The sequence below is a fragment of the Topomyia yanbarensis genome, chromosome 3 (genome assembly GCF_030247195.1).
Source record: "Topomyia yanbarensis strain Yona2022 chromosome 3, ASM3024719v1, whole genome shotgun sequence".
NCBI classification, from domain to species: Eukaryota; Metazoa; Arthropoda; class Insecta; order Diptera; family Culicidae; genus Topomyia; species Topomyia yanbarensis.
Window position 1 is genome coordinate 59,200,094 of NC_080672.1, and position 14,125 is coordinate 59,214,218.

A 14,125-nucleotide genomic window follows, 5' to 3' on the forward strand; every position below is an offset into this window, starting at 1 on the left:
CCCGCCGCCGCCTTATCAACAGCCGAACGCGCGAATGGGTTTTTATCGAGCAGCAAACTCTTTACTTAGTCGCTTAGTCACGCCGTTGTGTACGGTTCACGGCATTGCGTGGCATTTCCGCTTTTTATTATTCTGAGTGTGAGTTGCTTGTGCCGATCGAGTCTGAACTGGACTGGTACGCTTTCATCGAACCAGAAAATCCAGCAGGCTCTCGTGACAATGTCACGATCAGGTGGGCATAGCTGACTGTCACCAATGACTAACGGCTTGTAACAATGAACACTTGCCACAGTTGTCACCGCGATAACAAACCATGACCAAGTGCGTTGATGATCGAGAGTGTGGCTGGATAAAATAAATTGAAGAGAAACTCAACTTTCATCTAGGCGAGATCCAGTGCGCTGGACATGCATAAAAGCTGAAAGAATTAAGCTAAATGAAGCTTAATTGCATTTATTTACGGCACAATGTACTGGGCAGATGAGACGTGCTTGCTCGCGCACGATTGGCAAACCGCGGAGAAATGACAAATGATAGGTACGTTCGCAATCGCACGTTGTAAACAACGTAGATAAATATACATACGCGGCGGACAGTTTCGTTCGCGGACTCCAAGAAAAAGCAGCTGTGTGTCAACCGTGGGCGGCTATTTATAGAACCGAGAGTTTGTCGGACAACGGCAACCAAACTCGACAAAGAGCAAATAATTATCATACATCACCAACCGACAGCACAAACATGTGCGCGGTTGTGGCGAACGAGGGCATTGATCTTGTAAGGGCGAGCCCCACAGACGGACGCCATCTTGTCTTCTCTCCGCTCGCAGCAGCACAGGTATGCCTTTGCCAATGTGTGGAAACCGTTTGTTGTCATCGTTTTATAGACTGACGTCCTTCAAAACAGTCGTTGGACGTCTCTCGGTCTTTACTAGTGAAAAAGAGTGATTTATGACACCCGGAACCTGCCCTGTCTTTGTACGTACATGTATATAAAGAAAGAGCACAGCCCTTCAATTTGCAACGACGGTGACCTACGAGGAAGTGTCGTAACACTGTTCAGCTGCGGAGCTGAGAAACGAAAAAGAAGAAACAAGTGAATGTTGTTTGTCGGTTTTTACAGGGCTAGCCTGTCAGAGCTGGGGCAGAAGTTGAAACAAAGAAATTAACTTTGTGCACATAGCAAACAGTGCTCGCTATGAGGGGCTATTACCCAAAAATAATAAAACAAGACCCCATCAACGACAAAGACAACGACGATGACGCCGTCAGTGCGAAGAAGCAGTCGAGGAAACGGAGGAATATGGCAAAAACAGACACACTTTTCGGGGCGTATGGAGAAGTCTACGCGCCGGAGCGCGATTTGTCCAAGGTCACACACACGCCGCACTCGGCCGTCAACAAAGTGGCGCGCGATAGTGTGCTGTATGATGGCGTAACCAACAAAAGACCGTCCGACCACCACAACTCACTTTCCAGCTGCTTCACTATGCGTGGAGCCCAAGTTCCATTCATCCATCGGTTGTGTTTGAGTTTCGGCATGTGGAATTTGGCACAACAAAGGCCGCTGTGAGGAAATGACTACACGCTGGCCGGCCTGTGCTGACTGATTTCGAAGAGAAACGTGATTACGCCAATCTCCGCTGTGCGGTCTGTGAAGAGTTTGAAATCCTTGGACCGGCCCGGTACTTGAAGTGGTCTTGGTAGTGGCGCACCTTCACGTGCTGTTCATCAGCTTCATCAATGGGACGAGGAGTTGGTCTGTTTGAACAGCTGATCAGTTCAACATGCCAGTTAGGATCTACCTCACGTTGCTAGCCTACTAGGTTTCGCAGTTAAGTTTTTAAATTCGACGGCAACATCCGTCTCAATGTAACAGCCAAGCTCGCGCGGGTTTGATTGTGAGAAACAGTCACAGCCAGAGTCAGCAATTACAACCCCTAATCAAACCCCCGGCGGTACCTATGATGGGACCAAGCCAAAAATTTCGCTTTCAATATGGTTACTGTTGGCAGCTTTGCGTTATGCGAGCGCTGCGACACGCCACAATGGCATATTAGTCAGTCGTACTAAAATAGTATAGAAGCAATAACAATAAAGCTGAAAAAGCTCTACGAATAATTGAGCTCGCAAAAACCAACAACAACAGCAACAATAACAACAACCAACCACAACAGAGACAATGAGGTGTCTCAACTGTTGCGTGACTCTGCCTGATTATGGACTGGACCGTGCCGAAGCACTACACTGTTTCGTGTGTTGTGGATCCGAGGCAACCGGGGGGAATCTCCTTCCCGGGCAAGCTCGTCATGTGTCATAATTGGAAAGAATTAATTCCAACTGACGCGGTGGCTGAACGCTGTCGGTTTTGGCTGCTACTGTGGTTTTCCACTTCTGCTGCCAGCCACTACAAATTAGACTTATAAATGAAGAAGTTTGCTCGTTTATGGCATGCTTTTAGCACTAGCGACCGTTTTATGGGATTCGGAGTTTTGCACGGAGCTTATTCGGGGACGAGAACAAATTCGTTTGGGGTTTTTTCCAGTGGGTTATCGAGTAAGGAAACAGCGTTTATGGATGCTAGTTGGCAGTGTTTGAGTGCGAACGTGCTTACTTTTACGGTTACGAGTGCTTTAGGAAATGCGATCTGAGTATTCCAGACGGATTTGATTTGCTACCTTACCTTGGGATGGTTTCGTTCTGTCTTCCAGCATTCTCATTGTTGTTTCCGTTTGAACAGAACAATTTTCCATGAGCTAGCTTAAAAAGATGTTTTTATCTGGTGCTCTGTTTTAGTAGTTTATTGTAATTTTCGCTGCTGGGCATCAGATAAATTTTTACACAAGACCAAAAGTTCTCCAACATTCTGCGAATAATTACGAGGATGATTTAAATTTTTTTCTACACAAGGAAATGCTATATTTCAATAAACTGCCGTCCCCTGTCCCACTCTGTATTTTTCAAGTGGAAGGTATAGAAGCCAATATATTGTTTACAACCGTCGATCGCGTCCAATTTTTGTCATATCCAAACTAATAATTTTTTTCTTTTCTCTTTGCAGGTAAGAGCTAATTCCAATAAACAAAAGTGTCGTCACGTAAGATTATTTGAAGGTTTTTCGTCATGTAAAATTATACATTCGTTCAAGGAAAGTCCCAGACGAAAGCTGCCGTATTCATTTCTCTGGACTGTTCATGTTAGGATTTGCTGAGGAAATACGTCGAGGTACACTTTTCCCATATGAAATGTAGTGACGCTTCGATGTATCGAAATCAATGCCATTTTCAAAAAAAGACGAATAGAACGGCATGATCGGAATGAATCTGAGGAGAAATCGATTGGTAATGGCTTTTCTAGTATGGAGCCATGAAGCCAAATGTTTTTTGCTTTAGTCATGATAATAATAATTTTGTGAAAAGCACCCGTAGTTACCAGGCGAATGATGTGGAGAAGAACTGTGCAAAATCTTGGAGCGATTTGTCCAGTAAAATTTGAGTTATGATGTACACAGCATTTTTTCCAGTATTCGCTCTCACTCGTTCAATTGTTGGTGGTTTGGAATGGAAATTTGAGAGAATGTTGTTCACATAATGCAATATTATATGAAAATTGACAAAAAGGCGCTAATTTTTTCGCCAAAAACTGCTAAATAGGACCCTTCAGGGATAAAAATATATCACTGTAAAGAGCTGCGTTATTCTCGCCAAACTGCCCGTCATGGCCGTACCTAATCAAATCTTAAGCAGCCAAGACGTCTCAGGATGATCGGACGTTTGACTCTACATGCCTGTGCGAACTGCCCAAAAGAAAGAAATGCAATTTGCGAATGTAATTTAAATGCACTTTTAAAACTTAGACAAATTTTCTGGCGGCTGAAATAGAATTGGTTATTTTCCGCATTTCTCTTACATCTTGTCAGCGAAAAAAGTATATCGCTGCAAAGAGCTGCGTTATTCTCGCTAAACTGTCCGCTACCCGCCATGGCCGTCTTTAATCGAATTTTAAGTAGCCAAGTTGTCTCAGGATGATGTGGGTTCCACGCTTTTAACGAGGGGGCTGCAAAAGCATTCTATTACCGAGATATTCGATTCACCCCAGTCAAAAACGCCGACGAACATTGTCAAACGAGTCAATTTGACGTTTGACTCTACATGCCTGTGCTAATTGCCCACAGGAACAAATACATTTCACGAATACGATTAAAAGGCGATTTAAATATTTAGACAAATTTTCTGGCGGCTGAAATGAACTTAGGGCCGATTTCTTCACCCTCGCTTAACTTTTAAATTAGGTTCATCAGTACGTTCAAACCTGGCTTGAACGTTAAGCGAGGGTGAAGAAATCGGCCCTTAGTTATGTTCCGTGTTTCTTTTACATCTTGTCAGCGAAAAAAGCATATCACTGCAGAGAGCTGTGTTATTTTCGGTAAAACGGCACTTTACCCACCTTCGCCGCAATTAATCGAAATTTAAGAAGCCAAGACATCTCAGGATGATCTGGGAATCGACGCTTTTTACGAGGGGGCTGCCAAAGTACTCTATTGCTGAAATAACTGATTCACCCCAGTCATGAAAAAGGCCAACAAACATTGTCAAACGAATTGAAACATTTGTCGTTTGACCTTATATGCCTGTCCTAATTGCCCATGGAAACAAATGCGAATGCGATTTAAAACGGTTTTAATGCCCGGAGAAATACTGCGTTATTCTCGCCAAACTTCCCTTAACTCGCCATGGTCGCATTCAGCGTTGCTAACATTTTTTTCAAAAAAACTGGAACCTTTCTAGAAAAAAAACTGGAAAAAACTGGATACTCGAAAAAACCTACTATACTCTTGTTATGTTTAAGTCAACGATTCAATGAACGTAATTTTAAGTAAACACGTATGTTCCAAACCTTTTATTGAAAATTTGAGTCAGTTTTTGATATTGTTGTCCAAATTTTAAAAAATATTAAAACATCTGAATTTGAATGTAATTCTAATAGTTACGAATTTTACTGTTTTGAAGACTTTCAATCTACTTAAAATCCACAAAAATGGTAAATTTAAGACCCTTTACTAAACTTGAGAATGCGCTTAATCCTTTCTTACGATAGTATAGCAACTAGCTGCGAATACAACAAATGTTCATGTAAATATTTGACACAATGTACTGCCACCTTTATGTTTGAGTAAAATTCATTTGAAATCGTATCAAAATGTACATTCTTGTTCCGTTTTACTCACAAGTAGTATAAAAAGAGTTCAGGTCACGGTGGATTTAAATCTTATTCTGCGGCACTCTGCATCATCCCATCGCTTGCTTGAAAATTCTGTGAATCGAGTTACAATTTGTGAGAAAGAAAACTAAATAAATGAATATTAAAAAAAACTGGATAAAACTGGCTAAAATTTCAAAAAACTGGAAGATTTTTCCGATTGTCTGTTTGACTGGATGTTGTAAAAAAAACTGGAAGAATCCAGTTTAAACTGGAAGGTTGGCATCGCTGGTCGCATTTAATCAAATTTTAAGCAGCTAAGTCATCTTAGGATGATCTGGGATTCCACGCTTTTTTACGAGGGGGCTGCAAAAGCACTCTATTACTGAGATAACCGATTCATCCCAGTCGAGAAAAGCGCGGACGAATATTTCCAAGCGAGTTGAACAATTTGATGTTTGACTCTACATGTCTGTGCTAATTGCCCACAGGAGCAAATGTAATTTGCGAATGCGATTTAAAGGCGATTTTAACATTTAGAGAAAATTTTGGGTGCCTGAAATGGACTTGGTTATTTTTCGCGATTCAATTACATTGCAATTCCTGTTTGTCTTAAGATTATAGATTTATATTTTTTAAATAATTCACGTGTTCTAGTTTGCATTTTGTTTGTTTAATGTAGCAGTTTGGTCATTTAATATGTAAATGTAGCAGATCGCGATCGCTGATCTAAAGTTTTAACGAACAGCAGATTTGTAACATAACTGATTCTTCCTACATTTTGGCGGTGATACCTAGTATACTGATTAGTTTATTTGGGCACATGGTGAATCCAAAAATAATTATTGTTCACAATTTTTATATTGGTAATTAAGGCTAAATTAATGGTGTGTTCGGGAGAGGGGGGGGTCGATTCGAAGCGATTTAAGGGCGCGTAGGGCGGCTGAAAGATTACGGCGCCAATGTAGCATTTGAGATAGCCCCCTGTTTGTCCCTTATTTACCGGAAAATTGAAAGGCATTAGCGCATCCCAGTTAACAAACAGCTCCCCGTTGGCCTGCGCCTTGTCCTTCTTGACTGAGATGGTTTGTTGAACAATATAACCGAGTCGAAATATCGGTCGTTTAATTTAAACCAGAGCTCTGACAGTTGTTGACAGAAAACAAAAGAGAAACTGTCGCTTTGTTTGTTTACTGTTGGTAATTCGTTTTTAGAAGTTATTTTTACGTAACTAAGGGTTGATTTCTTCACCCTCCCTTAAGTTTTTATCCAGGTTTACAAGTACGTTTAAACCTGACTTAAACGTTAACCTAGGGGGAAACTATCGGCTTTAGCCTGAATTATTCGATATATTAATCCGCCTGGCGTACTGCAAAGATATAAAAACATTCAACAAAATATCAGAGAGTGTAGAGAAAATTTACAACGTGTTTTGAACATTGATTATTTTGTTTTTGGGGAAAATCGATACCAAGTGTGTCGCTAGTTTTTGTCGAAAGCAATTTATGGGATTTGTTTGGTTCCTGCAAAAAATGATGTAAGGCCAAAGTGAGTTGTTTTCTGCAAGCTCCTGAATTAATATCAGTAACGACTGATAATTGCAGGGTTTCCGGTGTAAGACATTTTTCTACAGTATACAACAATTTTAAGTCCAGCTGATGGTATTTCCAGCTTCATTTCAACTATGATAATCTCTATCGTATATCGAAAAAGAGCAGACATTTTAAAAATGATGCATCTTTAAAGTGATTTAAACCAGATCAATTCAATATTTTGAATTTAGGGTTGAAGAGAGCAAAAAAGTGAGTCGAATTTCGGACAGTTTGGAACACCGCTTTGCTTTGTAAATTAATAGGATACAATTCGAACTTTCCAATTCCAACTAATCGTTCACAACAGTATTACCTGTAAAATCTTCATTTCGATACAGGAATACAGGGTAAATTTTTCATATTGATGGAAGCAAAATTACGACTTGATTACGGGTGAAAGGCCCATTGACCCGTACAGGAGCTATTGATGCACCAACCAAAAATTATTTTCGTTATATAACGATTCCTGGCTGGTAGGCGTTTCCGGATAAAAATTTAATGAACACGACATCGATCCGAATCGAATCAAATCCGACGGGTATTCTTTTAAAATAAACAAACTTGATGGCAAGCTACTGCAATGATGCGATGGTTCCTATCCGTTGTAGAAATGCTTGTTTCACCACAGAATATATTTTTAACAATCGGCAGCCAAATGTATAAAATCACCGTAAACATATTCTGTATACCTTCAGAACTGAGGCATCGTCTAAGCCCAGGGATACGGCTTATCTAACAGATAGATTGCTATTCTGATGACGATGTCTAGAAGAACCAATACAGTGGGATAAGCCATAAATTAATTTGTGCTTATCATGTATAAGACTAATTTACCCTTATCATGTATTTTAACTTACTGATAAGTAGTTGAATATGTCCACTGCACTGAGGCGTAATCGATGACTTGTTGATGTAGCCAAATGGCACTTTTAGCTATTAGGTCGTTCTATTTTAAATCCTGGTCCGGACTTCCATTTTCATTTTTAAAAGTAAACCCCATTGTGTTCTTCTGCTTTTTAACGGACATCCATCTATGAAAATTTACATCTAAAACGAATCGTTGCGACGAAGCCTTCCACCAGAGCTGGAAAAATTTTAGCAGGGCTATATAGCTTTCTTCACCCCCGCTTAACGATTAATCCAGGTTTAAAGGTACTGCTGAACCTGGATTAAAAGTTAAGCGAGGGTGAAGAAATCGGCTCTTAGAGGAGAAAAACCATGACGAATCTAGTATTTTGCTTGATATCCCAGCAAAGTCAGTTTAAAACAAGGGAAATCTGGAAATATTCTTACATAAATTTAAATATATTTTCATGCATTTGGAAAATACGAAAGAATAATGGTATCCGTACACGGTACTAAAGTCATTAAATCGGATTGGAAAGGTGTGAATTTGGCTTGATAATTCGGCATCCGTTATCCGATGACTACAGTAATCAGGGATGCCATTATGACAGATTTATCTGGCACAGCCAGAGGTTTTGGCAGCTTCCAGACAAAAAGACAAATTTCTCATTCTGTCAGATTTTTAAGTTTTGGAAGCGGCTACATACACATTTTGGAAATTTGGGTAAACATGTCCCAAATTTTACAAAAATCGATTGATGCACATTCTACGAAATCTAAAATATATGCCAAATTTCGATGACTATGAGGTCGCTGTCAAGTGCCAGATTTTGCCAGATATTTTTAATTGAACTGCCAGATTTTCTTTGAAAAATAGTGGCAACCCTGACAGTAATAGTGACCGTTTGTTGTCCCCTCGTTGATAGGCATCGATACCCAGTTAACGAAATGGCGACCAGGTTCCTTCCAAATTAAAAATATCCCACACCGAGAAATCAAAATCAGCATTTCGAACGGAACAGAGGTTCGTCGCGAAACGTTTTTTTCTCGGAGTTACGGTTTCGGAACATTCAACCACACATAAAGATGCATACAAACATAATTACAATATAATTTCATAGGAAATACTTCGCACATCTTATTACATTGACTACCGTCTCTGTATTCGCAGAAGACGTTTTAATACGTTTTTTTAGCTATTCCGTCATTTCTCGATAAACATATGATTACGGTCTAAAAGCCAACTGTCAAAATCCACTTTGAATGGAAATTCCAGACAAACCGTTACTAGTCGAACACAGCTTACAACAGTTTATGAAAGGGAAAACTTTTCTCTTTCGTTTACTATCAACATCTGTGATTGGTGTGTAACGGTTTGTCCGGAATTTCCATTCAAAGTGGATTTTGACAGTTGGCTTTTAGGCCGATCATATGTTTCTCGAGATTTGTAAGAATTGTGGATCACTTTCGTTTTAAGCCAGAATTGATACCTGAAGTTTGATTCACTTTACTCTAGAGTGTTCACAACCATTTCAGTGTGACTGTATACAGTCTTTTCCGTATATAAAGCTGCACTCGTCAGAATGCATTTCAAAGCATTTTCGCCCTTCTTTCGTTGCACTTTGCTCAACTCCGAAGTACGTCCGTAAATTCGCACGAATATCTACCAAACAACATCTATTATCCAATTCCTCTTTCTGTATAGCTACCCACCGAGACTAGGTCACCGCAAGCTATCAAAACATCACTGATCGCAATCGTGCCGTGTCCTACATTTCCAAATCACAACAAATCGATCATAATTCAGCCGAAAAGATTGCAAAAAACCTCGCACCCCAGCCCGACACGCGCAATCGTCATTGCAGCGGATTCCGCGCACGACTCTCCGACGCGAAATCTCACTCTTGCTTTCGTGCGTTCGGCCGATGACCTGCGTGGTGTGCCACTTTTCACTTGGTGAAGATTATGTCATATTCCGGAGGCTCCCCCGAAACGTAAACAAGCCCCATTACCCCTCTCTTCTCGGGGCAGCGCAGCGCGTAACCTTGTTGAAGGACGTACGACGGCGGGTTTTTTGACGAGCGCGCAGCACGCAGAGCCGCGGCGGTGAAAGTGTCCTAGTTTCGATGGAGTTGCAAGCTCTGCGCGAGTGCTCTCCATCCGAAATTGTATAATAACCCGGTTGCCCCTTTTTGGAACCCTCTAGTGCGCGCGTGTGTATGTGCGTGTGTCTATAGGCTAGCCCCAGGCCGGGCAGCCTCCACCATCCACTTGGTAGTAACCGGTTCCGAAGGCCTCGTTTTCCGGAGGTAGGCCTCCTAGTGGTTCAGAGGAGAAAAAGAGATAGAGAGACACGTAAATCGCCGCCACCACTGATGGGTACTATGGTTCCATGCGTTGTGATGGCGCTCGGAGTTGGTGATGATGGACATGAGATAATCGCAAAGTATGTTGTTTTTGTCGTCGCGCGGGAAAAACCTGAAAGTGACAGCGATTTGGAAATGGACACAAGCGATATTAAAAACAGCCAAGGCCTTTGGAGAGTGGTGCGGAATCGATTATGCAAGCGTAGTAAGTAGGCTAAGCGGGGAAGCGCGTGGGGTTTGATGAGTGCGCCCAACATAATGAGGCTGCTGTAATGATTAGTGGAGGCTCTTCACCGTGGAAAGCTGGGGGATACAAGTGTGGAGGGGCGTGACAATGAAGCTGCACGACTGCAAAGACCAGTTTCGCGCGTGGCGACAGTTGGCGTGTGAATGTCTAAACATGTAAACAATCTTGACATGCAAGCAAAAAAGCCGATGAGATCACTGCCAGTCGATTGGAAGAGATGGCAACAACGGCAAACGGATCGAGAGTAAATACAATGGCCTATATGGCGAGTTGAGTGCGGTTGTTACGTAAAGCAGTTGCTGGTAACGTCATCCGTATAGGTGATGAGAGCTTCTAGTGGCTACCGTATTCCCTCTGGATTGCCGCTGGGTGGGCACGTGAGAATTTCGCGGGGCCGTTGAATAACAATGCGGGTGGTTGGGAAAAGGTTATGCCTGCGTGCAATTGTTTGCATAGTTTGATGCTACAGATCGTTATCGTTTGATTGCATTATTCCACACTTCAGTAAGAGGTCAACTATCGGCTCTAATCGATGTTTCAGATGCACACGTGTCAGTCTAAATATGGAGAAATGGCTCCGTCAAAGCTAATCAGTCTCATTTTACTTTGGAATTTACTTCTATTCGGTGATCTTTGTTTCAATACTGATGTCATTTTGATAAACTCGCGGAAAACGTTACCAACATCGTCCAACCGCTTCCGTCTGCTCTTTGAAAGTCAACATTTATGCATTTGCTAAAAAATATTGCACAGATTTCGCAACGTGCTACCACTGACAGAACGGCAGCACGACTATGGAGTTAGATTGCTTCCCAAACTGTCGTGTCGTGCCCACTCCCATCCATGACTGCAAAAAGTCGCGACTTTATTTTCCTCTCCTTTAACAACAACGGATCTTGAAGCGTGGCATGCGCTCTGTATGGTTGGCATTAATTACCCCTACTCTGCTGCTGGTATCCACGATTACGTCGGCCCAGTACCGGGTACACCACTCCTTCCGTCTCGCGTGCCACTCGGTAGTAATAAAACGCTGTGATGGTGTAGAGTTTCCTGATCGTTCGGTTGTCGCCAAACGATCAATGAATGAAAATAAAAGTCTTGCATCCCCGCACTAATAGCAGCCGGTTATATAGAGGTTAGCTATACACTATACAGCTACTACAGGCTATGTTTATGGTAGGTATAGTTGCACTTGTATAATTAAAGTAACAAAATAAACACACTCATCGGTAGACTGCCAGGACTGACTGGCTGACTGACTTGTTGAAGTACTGATTGACGTGCGGCTCTCTACGGCTGATGTTTAGGTCGTTCTTAGCGACGCGGCCGGAAAATTGTCGATGACGCACGAAAATTAAGGTGTTTTGTGTGTTTTTGTAGGATGGGACGGCGACAGTGGCGAATCCAAGGGGAGGGTCCTGGGAGTCCGGACCCCTCCCGAAAATTTTCAACTTGTTGAGAAATTTTACATTAGTTTGAATTTTCTATTCGCATCAAAGTCAAAACCAAATTTAATCACCAATACTGATTTTCATAAAATCGGGTTTTTACCTATTATGTATTCTACAATGTTAATTTTAAAATCGAAATTTCGAATCCCTCCCAAAATTTTTGTCTGAATGCGTCCCTGGATGGCGATATTGTTGCGAAGAAGAAAGGATGCTGGGACACAGTGTTTAGAAACTAAGAGAGTGGCTTGGTAACACAAGTCTAGTTCATTTTTAAAATAAAATTTAAAACGAATTGTAGTTTGTATTTTCCTTTATTTTGTCATCAGTTGTTTTGGATATTTCTGTATTGGTAACAGTTTTTAGCACGTGTTTATAGATAGTTTTTAAATTCAAGTGTCCATGTTGCCATATACGTTTCTAGCCGCACCAGCCGGGTACATGGCCCATTACAGGGGGTTGAAAACAAATTTTGAATTTCAAATTTGATGAAATTACGACGGATTACAGCCAACTGTCATCAATGATTCAGCAGGGTATAAGAAGGCCAGTTGTCTCGTCTTGTCTTAGTAACGTACCTAGAGTGGTACAATATGAAAGTGAGAGGCGGACTTCAATAAAATAGTGCTAAAACTGTCAGCCGTGATTATTTTTTTAGTTGATTTTCGTTGAAGAATACCGGCAATATATCAGCTATTAAAATTTTACATATTGTTTTTTCGATAACTAACTACTGAAATGGTGCATATGGTGCTGACAACGAACTGGAGATAATCGAGGATAACTTGTACCTGGACCAAGGTAGCAGGATAGGACAAGGACAGGATATAGCAGGTTATTCACATATCAATTCAGCGGAGAAACCCGTTTTCCACTTTACGAAATGCATTAGTTAAAATTCATTAGAACGACAACTGGAGGCAACGACAACTTGTTCACTGTGCCCAGTTTACGAAGTACATAAGAGATCTCCACGATGCTAGTCGAGTGCTACATATTGAGTTGCTGTCACAATTTTCCCAAGCGGCGAATTCAAACGGTGAAGTTGTTTTAAGTAAAATGAAACCGTATGATGTTTCTGCCAGTGGAGACAAAAGCCTTAACTCGATACTTTTCTATGGTGGAATCAATTTTCTTTTGGTTGGCAGTTGTTTTGAAAGCAACACTAGGCCATGGATTCGAAGTCATTCCAACAGACCAATGAAACCAATCCTAATAATAACCACAGAAAAAATCTGTTGCTCTAAGTTATTATCCAGTACCACGTTTTTTGTCTACTTTATCAACGGCGGTGGAGCACCGTTGATTACATTTCTCAACTTTCGAAAGCAATAATGAGATGAGCTAATATGACAGACTAACAGACATAACACTATGAGGGAATTCCCTCAAAAACATCGATCCGACAATTTTCCCAGAACACTAGCTCCACCTTTTATTCACGGTCCCAAACACTCATTTACTGGTGGGTTACCCCTCAGGTTTGGGAGCAATTTTTCACTAGTGGTCTATCCCCCATATGCTTCTTCGTATGACAGTGGCGCCAGCCAAGTGCGATAGTCTTAGAGATGTATTGTTAGTGGCGATACGACTGCAATCCATACATTGCGAATAGATTTATCCAAGACCCTGACCTTGCACACCAAAATTTGGTTGTCGATTTCAACAAAATTTTGCTCAATTTTCATCAGCTGAAAGTTTCAGCAATGCAAGATGCCGAAAAATCGGCAATTTGAATTGAACCTGTTTGACTGATTCGCTTTGCTGAAAATTCAGTAAGTCAAACTGTCTAATTGACAGCGCAATTACCGGATTTACAGCAATCCAGCCCGGAATACTGAGAATCCGGCAATTGCGCTGTAAATTTGACAATTTGAATTACTGAATTTTCAGCAAACCGAATCTGTCAAACAGGTTCAATTCAAATTGCTGATTTTTCGGCATCTTGTATTGTTGAAACATTAAGCTGATGAAAATTCAGCAAAATTTTGCTGGCATTTGGCGAAAATAATTTGGTGTGTGAATATACTACCTCGATATCTTGAACGAGTACCTCTTTCGATGTTCTCTTCTCTGTGAGCTAATCAACAATTTAGAATATGAAATCATATGACACAAACGCTGCTACTCTAACTGCCATGGGTTTAGAAATTACGAAGTTACTTACTTAGAAAATATTTTGATGGGAGCTTGTGCCAATCGAAAGATGTGCGTGCGGCGAGTATACGAGGAAACTGGAGTGTGGCGACCCAAAATCGAGCATACGAAATATTTCGAACACCCGGATTATACGGCCACAATGAAGATGATTGTACCGGAAAGAATACATTCAAATTTGATGTAAAACTACGTGCTGTCGGGAACCTTTCGCAAATTTTATCCCACCCACAAGAACTATGATTTATAAACTGCTTCAGTGCTACATGAAAGC